The 12974-nt window shown below is 42.6% G+C and overlaps 1 protein-coding gene across 4 annotated transcripts in view; it reads right to left on the reverse strand.

Moving 5' to 3' along the window:
• pak5 (p21 protein (Cdc42/Rac)-activated kinase 5) overlaps positions 1 to 12974 on the reverse strand; it is a 63582-nt gene that overhangs the window by 14411 nt on the left and 36197 nt on the right. The gene's annotated exons all lie outside the window — the stretch shown is intronic.

Below are 12974 nucleotides of genomic sequence, written 5' to 3' on the forward strand. Positions count from 1 at the left end.
ACACTCTGTGCACAATGTGTGCGCACGTATGCTGTTTTTGTGGGGAGGACCGGATCGCCACGCAGTTTCAGTGAAAATCATGAGAGTGATGGCAGGAGCCAGACACACAGCTTTTATCTACCTGTCACTCTTCCACTTAGACGATGCAGGAAACGCTGCATTAGAACAATGGAAACATGTTGCGTGACTGCTGAGTGCTGAGAAGAGGCCGAGCCGGGATTATTATTTGAATCTCAAACTCTTGCGTAATCTTCTGAGAGCTTTTTGTGATGATCAAACAAAACTGCAACATTTTATTTTTGTACATTTTACTGTTTCATTGGTTTTGAATTACGGCCTCTTAGGTACCTCGAGTATCCAATCCATCCAGCCGACGTATTTTCATTTGTCAGATTTTGCACGATCTCGGTTGTTTTAAAAATGTGTGCTTTTACCTCACTACTTTCCATTCCTCTCTTTGCTTTTACCTGGATTAACATGCTCGCTGTACTTCATGAAAGTGCCCATCATACTTTAGGCATTTAGTGTTTTTGCACCTCGATGTTTTTACAGTCTCAGTTCTCAGCTCCCTATCCACAAAAATTACCTGCCCACCTGTCAATGCAAACTCATGTGGCTTTCACCAGCCTGCAAAAATACCTCCAAAGTTCTAAAAAATTATATTCCTTTGAATATCATAAAATGAATGGGCTTGTTAAAGCTGCAGCAATCATCGGATAGAATAAAGCTGAGCTGAATACAAGCAGCTAAATTAGCTAACTATAACCCAGCATGCCTGTTCCACCAGATCAGCACTTAAATTCCCACTGCGGCCGCCATTGTTAGAAATGTACAGCACGCATTTATCATAATGTGAGGCACTTTGGATTTAGTTGGAAAGCGTATGTGGTCTGTAATGCTGTAGTATTACTTCAGAGGTGTGTGTGTGCTGATTGTTTCAAAGTGAGTCAGATCAGAGGGTTGAAACTGTCACTAAAATGAATAAAACCTGATAAACTATCCACAATTCCTCTTTTCTGTTTTCACTTGAGAGATAAAAGTGTTCATTTCGAGAGGGCTTACAACAGTAAACCCATGTATTCTCACATGTATACTTTGTCTTTTCCACCTCTGAAGGCGTCTGCTGAACCTTCCTCTTAAAGCCGACAATGTCACATCAGCAACTTCTTTGACACCTTTTGACAGCGCTCATGCCTCGCTGTCTGTCACATAACTGTCATACTTGTCTCCACTGTAGTTTGTCCATGTCACATGTGCTGAGGCAGACTCTCAGAAAAGCTGGGATAATCATCAACTCTCAGCAACATTGTGCTGACACAGGGAGACATGTGGACTCCCTCACTTAGCTACCTGCAAACCTTCACTGCACCAAGAAAAACACACGCACTTCTTCTCATCTAATTCATCTGTGAGATAAGTTGTGGCTCAACCAGGCTACTGAAGTTATTAAAAGTAGTATTATCATTTATCACTGAGGACACTTTCTTTTCCTTGTCACCCATCCAAGAGGAGTTTTGCCCAAAAGTAAATTCCTGACAGAGGTGTTGAGTGAGAGCTCTTCAGTTAAATCAAATCTCCCTTGCTGCCTTGCTGCATTGTTTCACATTTGTAGACATGCTAGCGACCACCACTCACTGTTTACACTCCAATTAGCTACGTGAGACGCTTTCCTACAACATTTCACCTAATCTCTATAACCAGATATCTGGATATGAACACGTATGAACTAAAAAAATCGAACAAAATGCTAAATTGTCGTCAGATGATAGCCGATGGACCGTAAGATTGCATTTCAGCCAATGCCTCTTTCCACATGGAGTGTTTACCTGCATGCGACCATGTGCTTGCTCAAACGCGATTAGCCAGTACTACGTGGACTACAGATAGAAACCAGAATGTCTACAGAGTCTGCATTCATATGGAGATATACTGTATGTTTATAGGAAAAATAAACAAATCGAACCTTTAAATACTAATATTCCATCAAGACCACCTTATTCTATATGTTTCCTCTAAAAGCTTGGCAAAAATAAGCTGTTTGCACGAACCAGATCCCGTAAAAAACATGAAATTTTGCACTCTTCAGCACAACTAGGAAGCCCTGAATGACTATGCTTAGACCTACAATCAGGTGAAAACACTTCGGTGAAAAGTCGACAACAGTCAGGAGGAGATGACAAGAGAAATCATTTGTTCAAGCAGTAAAAACGTACATATTTCAAAATGTGTAGCATGTGGAGCCCCCAGGTTTTTTGGCCATTTTTATTTTTTAAACAATTTTGGTAACACTGAAAACTAGCCATACAAGTGACACGCTCATGATAGCAATTCAAAAAAATCATAGCGGTTGCTATGGTAATTAACCCTTTTCAACTCACAATTTCTTAAATAACGTTTTTATTTCTGACTTGTACCAAATAGTTTTTTTTTCTTTTCTTTGTTTCCTTTTCTAAAGAGCTGAATGCAGCTGTTACAGACTAAAATAAAGCCTCTGCACAAGCCTCTCTTATTACTTTCTTCACACATCATCTCTCCCTTGTAGTTTGTTACTTGGTACACCTCCCCTCTCCCTCTTAACACTCCAGTTGTTCTCCTCTGCTTGAGAGCTATAGGCTGTTTGGTGCCATGACCTGGAACCCAAGGTGAAATGGCCTATAAAAACAGTGAGTAAAGTCTAGCTGAGAGACGGAAGGTGCAGGACGGATGGTCTTTTAAACAGGTCGTTGAGTGAAAATCCATCATGCCTTGGACAGATGTTGCGGTACACAGAGCAGGCTTGGACTGACATAAAAAAATCACAAGTCACACAGAAATCACAAAGGTCTGCTTTTCATGTTGTTGAGCTGCATCTCCCTTATAATCAAAGCTCATGTCCACATACTGTAAATGTTGTTAGCTGATGCAAATACAACTGCTACAAATAGCTCATGCTGCTCGAATGAGAATTCTTCTCACACTTGCTATGAATTTGTGAATGGTGTGCGTGGTGTGAAATCTAAAATGAGGCCAAGTCACATCGTGTTACGCTACGTGGATGTTGGTGATTCAGAGCTAATTCAATTGGCATACAACAGTAGGGAGTGTCAGTTATCTAATGAAACATCGTCATCCCCATTTGGTTCATAATCAATAAGACTGTGTCAAGCAGTGTGACAGGTACAGGGGATAGAGAGAGTCGGAGAAAACAAGGCGGCGAATGAAAGCGAGGAGGTGATGAGAGTGCAGAAGGGAGAAGGAGACAAGGTTAATTGTGTGCCAAATCACTGTCAAACGGCCAGCATCAAGCTTGAAAATCTTTCCATTAATTTGAATTAGGGGGCTGATACTCGCTTCTGTAGCCCCCTCAACCCTTCTCCTACCCCCTCTTCCCCCTGTCCTTACAGCTCTGCCAGCTCTGTGCACAGGTCGTGTTCAGCACCGGCTGTGACAGCAGCCATATTTCACCGGCGTGCGGCGTTGGCCTGTCCTTTAGTGATAAGCTGTAATAGATCTACTCTCTCCACTCACTACAGCCTGTTCAAGGTAAGCACAGGAAAGAGGAAAGGAAAGGAAAGGAAAGGAAAGGAAAGGAAAGGAAAGGAAAGGAAAGGAAAGAAGAGGAGAAGAGAGGAAAGGAAAGAAATGAAGAGGAGAGCAAAGAAAAGTAAAAGAGAGGAGATGATCTACTCTCTCCACTCACTATGGCCTGTTCAAGGTAAGCACAGGAGAGGGGAGTGGCGAGGAAAGGAGAGGTGACAGACGGGAGAGGGGTGGGAGGAGTGATGAAAACAAACTACATGAGATGATGCAAAAGAAGAAGAAGAAACTCTTGAGGAGCAGCTGTGAAGGAAGAGAAAGAGAAAGCATTGATAGAAAAGGATGGAGAAGGGGTGACGAGGGAAGGGAGGGAGGAGGTGTCGAAGACAGAGAGCCATGAAAAATGAGGCTCATTGGGAGATAAGGGGGGATTAACCTTGCTGGTAATGAAGGGAGGGTGTGATGGGAGGATGGAGGGAGGAATAGAGGCAGAGATAATTAATGAGCTTGCCCTTCCCGTGACTCCTCGCTAGAACCCTGGTTTGGAGGCTGCGCTTCACTGGCCAGCAGGGTCCCGGGACAACTGAGGGGCCAGAGGAGTGGGAGGAGGAGCAGCTCTGCTGCACGGCTCCACTGCACTGCTGTTGGATTTGATTTTGGTTCTAATACTGCTTTTTAGTCGTGAATCTGCTATGAATCAGACCACTTCTCCACACTTTAAAGCAGACATACTTAAATTTGACAGGTGGATTTTGCTGATTTACGTGTTTTAAGTGAAACCCTCCGTTATGGCATTGAGACAGTTTGATGACTCTTGATCAGAACTAGTTTGCAAGACGTGTTGTCCGCCCTCGGCCACGCTCCAAAGAGGAGTGAAAAGCCAACCATCAAAAAAGGTGGGACAAGGTATTGTTCAAACACAGGGAATACAACAAAGACCAAAGTGTAGCACTTTGGTGTTGAGGTGAAAAATGAAATGTTAGTGTCAAGAATGAAAAGTCAAAACTAACACATATTTCATCATTCGCTAAATTGTTGATTTTTTTCTATAATCAGCATGTTTTTCCTTATGTCCAAACAACAGTCCAAAAGCCCACATATACTCAATTTATAATGCATATTAGTTTTTTTTGTTTGGTAAATTGTTTAAACAATTAACTGATTATCAAAATAGCTACTGATACCTTTTTTGCTGATCCACCAATTGAGTAAACAACCAATCATTTCAGGCTTGACTGCCTATTTCCAGTAACGCTTCCTTCACAGAATCTGCTAACCTGCACCTGCATGGTCTAAACATACGAAGGGAACTACCACTCTATACACTAACACACACGCGCATACACACACATACATGCAAACATCGCCTACTCAACACACCCACTCTTAGTAAAACAGAAATATTCCTCTTCCTCCATCCACATTGCACGATTCTCTCTCTCTCTCTCTCTCTTGCTCTCTCCCTCTCTGTATTAAATCCCAGGCAGCATCTCCACTCTGTGAATCTCTGTCACGACTCACACTGCACAGCACGCGTGCGTATTCATGCGTGCACACACACAAACACAGTCACCACACACTTCTACTACGACTGCTGCTCCTCAAGTGCAGTATCCTTCTGCATCAGAGAGAAGGATAATATCAGAGAGCCCTTGAGACCGCAGATAAAGAAACTACTCACGACTTTCCTTTGAGAGTCTCTTTAGGTACAAATGTGACCTACAGTGCTGATTAACGAATTATCAAATAAGCAACGACCACAGCTGATGCAGACAAAAAGAGTGAGGAGATGTATGAAATGACACATCCATCACTCACAGAGTGACAAAGCACAGCTGGGCGTGTTGCCACTGTTCTGTATCAGCCTCCTCTTTGATGTAGGCGACACTGAACAAGACAAGGGCTCCTACCTTCAACAACAATGCATGAATTCGCAGCAAACATGACATGGATTTAAATAGATAATCTCACACGATTCAGGTAAGTGGCAAGCTTAAGTTATGCATTCTTATCCTCTAGCTCTCTCTGCTGGATGGAGGTGGTAAAAACAACAAGCTGCTTCAACTTAAATGTGATTTATGCTCCATTATCAACTACTACTGTCTACTTACTGAGATATTTTAGGGTTTTTAAGTCTATTTCTCAAATGAATTATTATATTAATTAGAAAATATTCATAGTTTTTCAACATATCACTTTTATTAGAGAGGTGGTATACAATAATTTTAATGAAATAATGTGTTAATATGTAAATATCAGCAGAGCACTGCACCTAAATCTCATCAGGTTATAGGAAGAGATTGTGTGGGACAACATTGGTGGAAATATGAAACTCTTGCTATTCTATATAAAAAAAAACCCACACACAAATACCTTAGTGAAATCTCTAACAACAAACCAGTGGAGGGAAATCAAATGAAATAAACATAATAAAGGATAACGCTGGTGTTGTTCTACATTTTTCCTCTTGACAACAAATCAATCATGCGTTGCTCCACCTCTCAATATTTTCTGAAGCCCCTTGCTTCCTTCTGAAAATGACATCTTTTAGAGAGAGATTTACAACAGCTGGGTGCTGTAGTTCTTAACAACCACTCATCAAACACGAGCAAATGGCACATTTGCTGGGGACTATTTTCAGCTGTGGATTAATACACTTCAGCAGCCAGGGAAATAAGATACATGTGGCTTTATTTACACAGGAAATGCTTGTCAGGAGGATCAATTCATGGGATTTTGACAGTACAGAAAATATTGAATATTGCCAGCCTTATCCTTTAAAATAATAAATCTGAGATTGATTCAAAGGAGAGGGACTGAAGTTAAAAAATAATTTCAAAGGTCATTTCAGTTTTCTCATATTAATGTCTAGAAAGTCAACTGAAACCAAACTGTCTGATCAGAACAGTAGTTATTTCAGTTTGGACATAAATGTAGTTGTAATAAAATGTCTGTAAATGAGTCAGGAAGTTTTTCCCACAGCAGCACTGTTTTGTGTGCTGTAATGTGGGAGAAGCAGGCTGTGTCTTGAGCTCTGCTGCTCTCTGCTGGTCTGACTCAGTACTTCATCTCTGTACCATCACATTCATTGTGAATTAAATAACCATGAATTAAAATGATGTGCATGTTAATTTCACTGATTAAGGGACAAAGTACAGCGAGGCTTCTGGTAATAAGATTCCCTGAGGCACATATCTTGCATCTCAGTTATTAATAAGAACGACTAATCCTGACCTCAAAACCCAGCTGAATATGACCTCAGATCAGTATGCAGGCTGACAGGTTGACCCACCTGTGCTACTTAGTGGAGGATTTCACGCAACAGTTTCACTGATTTCTTGACATGTTATTAGCGGAACTACAGATGAGGTCTTGGCAAACATGAACAGGATTATTGAAGGAGCGGATTTTGGAGCGTTTCCATGATTAATAGGCTGTGAGTTGACCTGTTTCCTCAGGCCATCCTGCTGCCTGTTAGTTACAGTAATAACCATCATCTCAACATGCTGAGGAGAGGCTATACACTGAGGGTTTCAATGAATAAGAGGATACCATCAGAAAACTTGAAAAGAATTCTGCTAAAGCCGATTACAATGTCTTTAAGCAAATGTTTTCCTGTCTTTATACACATATACATACAGGCATAACTGTGTGCGTACAGGAATAAGGGGAAGGGAAGCAAGAAAAGCTTCTAAAGAAACATTCAAAAAAGGAATAAAGAGGGAGGTCTGTGTTTATGTGTATCATGCTGCTGAAGGCAGACTGTGGAGCCCCTTACATTTGCTGGTCACTATTTGTGGCTATGTGTTCCTTCGCTGACGTGATGCCTCCGACCCCCACAGCTCCCCAGCCAGCAGCTCAGACCAGTGTGACCCAGTCACCTTTGACCTCAGCTGGGTAGAGCCTCAACTACAGGCTCCAGGATCCATGAGTCACGACGCATGGAAGCAGGGATGATTTCCAGCAAAATGGATTAGTGGTGGAAGCATAATGAAATACAAACATACAGTCGGACAAAATCCCAGACCTTAAGCATATTAGTGCAGTAAAGCCTGGACACCCTTCTTTTCCTCCATCCCTCTGAGCACTGGAAGACTGAGACTGATTCAGAAACAAAGCCTGCAGAAATGTCTGGAAAATAGAATTATAAAGGGATGATAAGCAGAATAAATAAACTGCATTACTGCCTTTGTCAGCACAATCACTTCAGTGATCTAAATGACTTTTGGAGTGGTGTTCGTTTTCGAGGGGCTTCCACGATGGTCTGTCACTGTCAAGGAAACTTTCTGACGTAAAGGAGGAGAGAGGAGAGGAGACAGTGTGCAAGAAGAAGAGGAGATCAATTAGAGGTCCCTCAGTTATCTTCTTGTCAACTCTGAGACAGATAAACAGACAGCTGCCCGCTATAGATTAATTACACAGGAGCGCTCATTAATCTGAGCCCTGTCAGTCAGTCCTACATCACATCACTGCCCTACAGTCCTTGTTCAACAGTTTCTACTCCTTTCTTCTCTCATTAGACTGCTCTCCTCTTGTCTTTTCTCCTCTCATTTCTATTCACACGGTCTCTTCCTGTATCTTAAATTTGCAACTGTCAAGGTCACAATCAAAAGCTAGATTGAAGGCATATTATATTATGAATGAGAATGAATTTGCTCCTGCGCAACATCACTGTGCACCACACCGTGTGCTCTGACGGTGAACACAGTGAACATTACACCTGTTAAACATTAGTATGTTAGCAGTGTCATTGTGAGCATGTTAGCAAGCTGGCATTAGCATTCAGCTCAAAGCACCGCTGTGACTCAGTGCAGCCTCACAGAGCTGTTAGCATGGCTACAGTCTCCTATTTTGTCACTGACTAAGATTACAGCTTGATACTGAGCATGGAAAAAAGAGAAGGGAAAGAGTGAAGGTCATCAGAATCTATGTGGCTAGCTCAGAGTTAGCCAGTATTTTCATTTCAACCACACGGATATCCTTGTCTTCTGGCATTTTACAATGTACAGCAAAAAATAATACAGATGAGGCTTATTTTATAATAAAGATGGTGCTCACTCTAATGTGCTGATAGATGGATCAAAAAGTGATATTCTTCCACGATGACAAAGGAAGTGTGGGATTTGAAGAACACTGAACTGGGAGTTGTAGTTTACTATCCGGCCACAAGAGGATACTGTAGGTCCAGTCATTAATACTGAGAGACACTAGCTTGTCACAGTGATGCAGCTGATTTTCAAACGCTGAGGCTCGCTTCACTGAGAGTTATGAAGAGACAAAAAAAGGCACAATTATACTCAAAGAATTCATGTGTTCAATTTAAGAAGTCACCTGCAGTTTCCATTACAAACTTGCAGCTTTTTTTAAGCATGACACACCAGTCATCTCAAATCAGTTTTTCCTACAACAATCCGTTCCCTATTTAAAATTCACAGCCTAAATGTCCTTCCAAAAAACCCACATTCAGACACTGAAGGATGGTTGTTAGCCAGGACATTTTGAGCTGCCCTGGCAAAGTACGGCGCACGTTGTTGAAAGCCAAAAATTCCCCCGCTGACTGTGGCTCCGAAGCCTCCGTGAGAGGTGATTTGCAGAGTGTGACTGTGAATGGCAGCCGCGAGAGAAGACAAAGTAAGAAAGCAAAGGAGGAGGAGCGGAGTGGAGGAAGGAATGAGAGGGGTCTAAATCAATGCCATCCACTTCAGCTCAGTGCCAAGAAAGACAGATGCTCCCTCTGTCTGTTTGTGTGTGCGTGAGGGTGCGTGCCTGCGCAGTCTCACATCAATCAGGAGTTGTTTTCCTTCAAGTCTATTTCTGCTTTGACCAATTTAAGCCTCGATCAATGCGAGATGGAATGTAATACATACCGAGTCAAATTCAAATTAAACGCATATCGATCGCAGCGTCCAACTTTCTTTTCTGTCCATTAAGAAGTTAAATGAACGCCACGGTCACTGAGTGTGACAGGCTGGAGTTTGTCAGATCTGGAGCAAAGAAATGCTGTATGTGTGTATGTGTACGATGATGGAGGAGGCCCCGGTTGCAAAATCGGCATCAGACCATAACTGTCTCGTTTTTTTCAAAACATCGATCCAAAAATTAACAAAAGCAGGCTTTCAGGTTACAATAACTTATAACAAGGGGAAAAGTTAGAGATTCTGGACATGCTCCAAATCTAAGCACTTGCCTGGACCTCATTCATTCTCAGTCTGGACAGTCCACTCTCTTGGAACTCAACCAATGTCATTAATACACACTGCAATAAAACGCCTCCTCAACTTAGCAACCCTCCGCATGCACATGTCAGAACTATAATAGCCAGCTTCCCAATTCAATAAAGACACAGGTTTGCATTTCTGCCCCTGAAGCAAGGACTGGGTGACCCTGTTAAATCAGAAACACTATCTCTCTGAGCTCCATTTCCATATGTACACATACAGCAAACCCAGCAAAGCTACAAAAATAACTCTGCCATGCGGCGCTTTGAGCACAAACCTGCCCTCTCTCCAGAAACATGAGAAAACAACCTGCACGCTTTACTGCTATAATTCAAAGGCGTGTCACCGTTCAGTGTTAAAAATGCAACAAAAATAGAACCAGATTTTAAAACGCAGTCAAATATGTGACCCTTTGAACACCTGATCTCTGCAAAGTCAGCAGAAAACGACACTGAATGGAACAGCTACTATCTTACCTGCACCATGGCTGTTTGGTCTAATATGTTTTCACTAATTGCTGGGAACTGCTACCAGTGAGCGCTGAGACTTGTTGCACAGATGAATCTGCATAGCCAGCATACCAGCATGCAGTCTTGGCTCAACAGAAGTAGAAACAGTCAAACACCTGTAACTGTTTATGAATCGTCTGTGCCTGGGGTTTCAACACCACCGTCTCCTCTGTCTTCACCGCCCCCACCGCCTGCCTCGGCTCTGGCCTCAGCTGCCTCAGCTTCCTTGCATCTCGCGGCCCCTCAGTCCTGCTCGCTCCGGCCCCGATCTCCGCCGCTCCTCGCCCCCCCGCCATTACAGGTCGCACTGCCCGGCTTTAGCTGCATCCAGCCCTTATCGACTGGAGGTTTGGCCCTCTGCACCCGCCGCAACTACCCTCTGAGAGACCCAATGATCGAGTTTCCTCCCCTGTCACCTGCCAAAGAGCTGGTGGGGGAGGGTGGGGGGGTTGTGCTCTGCTATTGCTGACCCACTGACATTTACAGCAGTGCTGTACCACTTATCAGCCTGCCAGTCATGCCCATTGTCACGTGCCTTTTGCTCTCACTGTGCCAGTCCATTCCTTTGTCTCACTGGGACACACACTGTGACAGGCTCGCTCCTGTCTGACCTGGACTAAGTCCAGTATCCAAATATGAAAATTCAGTGTTATTTAAGCCACTGAAATATGATTTGTCTGGTCGAATCACAGTAAAGAAGAGGACACTTCATGTTATCTGAGACCCAAATTGTCACAATTTGATTTTCACCAAAGCCACAATACTAAAAAGTGAATATTTACATAATACTGGCGGTACCAAAATGAACAAATCAACCTAACACTTAACATTTTTAATAACAGCTCCTGGCAACAAACTGTACAATTCTGAGTGCATTATTCCTTCTACCAATGTGATGTAAGGATAGGATATTTTCGGTGTAGCTATAATAGCTTTGACAGCGTGGAGATGTTCAGCTACCTAAAATATCAGCGAGCTCTCTCCACCTACACTACCTACAGCACATGTAATCCACGGCTGAATGCAGGAAGTTTAGGCATGCACTCTGGAGGCAGTCAGCAGTCATTTAGGGAAACTCAAGAAAACACAAACAGCAGAAGAGAAAGACGAGGCAGGCGGAGGGGAAGGAGGCACATCAGAAAGCACATCTTCATTGCATAATGAGTCCTGGAATGCACTGCTCATCAGGGATCGATATGACTGAGAATGTGTCCATCCAAGGGTGGATTTTACATCTTTAGTACAATCTTTATGACAGAAAATATCAGTATCCACATATCTGATGCACACTGGGCCTCCACTAGCTTTGTAAATGTTAGTCCTAATGCAAGCAAGCAACGTTCACACCCTGCATGTTGTACTCTCACTCACCACATGGTTCCCTTCCTGCAGCCCCTGCAGCAGAACCACAGATATACATCCTGACTGAAGCACCAATTTCTCCATCCTCCTTAATGTCATCTTTGAATATAGTTAATCACAGCTGCCTTCAAATGTCTCCAACCCTCACTGTCTTTTCTGCTTTGTGTAAAACCTGCGGGTAAACTCAAGCTATTAAACTTTCATATTAACTTTACACCCACATGGCGTGAGACAGGAATTGATATTAGCATGAAGCAATACTGTTAGTGTCACACTACACATAATTCAAGCTGAAAATGGACTACCTTAGGTGGCAATACAAAGCACTTTAATGTCTATTTCATTTTCAGAATATAAGCAGTCAGTGCCCTGCAGTGTGCTCTGTCATCCAGGAGAGGAGCATGTTATTTGAAGAAGAAATGGGCTATTAAAGAGAAATATCCACCTTAAAACATGGTGCACATATATTATTCCTGTGATCTCTCCAGGCTCTTATTAACTGTGAACGTGAACATCTCTCTTCTACGTAGTGTAGAATTAAGAGGAATCAGCTGTAAGTTGGTCTCAGGGATCATGATGGGTCTCATCCATGAAATCCTTCTTTCTTCTCTGTGTCCATGTCTGGAGGGCTGTTTGATAACCTCAGGATCAAGACAAAATTGCTTTCAAATAGAACATGCACTGAGGTTTTTAAGTGGGAATGGACTAGCATTTCTCATGCAGCTTTCTTTTTTGAAACTCTTTCTGCAGCTTGTGTTCAGCCGGCATGCTGTTGGCTACTTACTGTATCTTTACTCAGTATATCACTGTCTTTCTGTTTGAGCTGGCTAAGTCTGGCACTGGCTGCCATTGTCCTGACCTTGTGTAAAGTATATAAACTTTACTGCTGCTGTTTAAAGAATCCCATCATAACAATGCTGTTGTTAATTCACTCCACCTTTTTATGGCTTTGACCTATTCTCTTAACACTTTTATAGTATTTATTAATACTACTACTATGTATAAAATTACCATCAGGGCAAAATGTAATGTGGTTGAAGCCACTGAGTGAGAATCAGAGCAAATACGCTAGTTTAAAAGGGTGTGTTTTGAAAGTGGAGAGACAGAGTCAATATTGCAAATGTCTTGTGGGAGACAGTTCCAATGGGGGGGGCAAATGAAGGATCTAAACCTCACGGTAGTCAGGCGAGCAGAGGGTGGAGTGAGTTGAATAGCAGAAGAGGATCTGAGAGAACGGGAGAGTGTGTAGACGGAGTTCAGAAAGACACAAAGGGCCTTAAAGGTGAGAGGCAGAATCTTAAAATCGATCCGGTGCTTAACAGGGAGCCAGTGAAGTTGATGAAGAACAGGAGTGATATAGTCTATGGGG

Source organism: Chaetodon trifascialis, chromosome 19 (assembly GCF_039877785.1).
Source record: "Chaetodon trifascialis isolate fChaTrf1 chromosome 19, fChaTrf1.hap1, whole genome shotgun sequence".
Taxonomy (NCBI): domain Eukaryota; kingdom Metazoa; phylum Chordata; class Actinopteri; order Chaetodontiformes; family Chaetodontidae; genus Chaetodon; species Chaetodon trifascialis.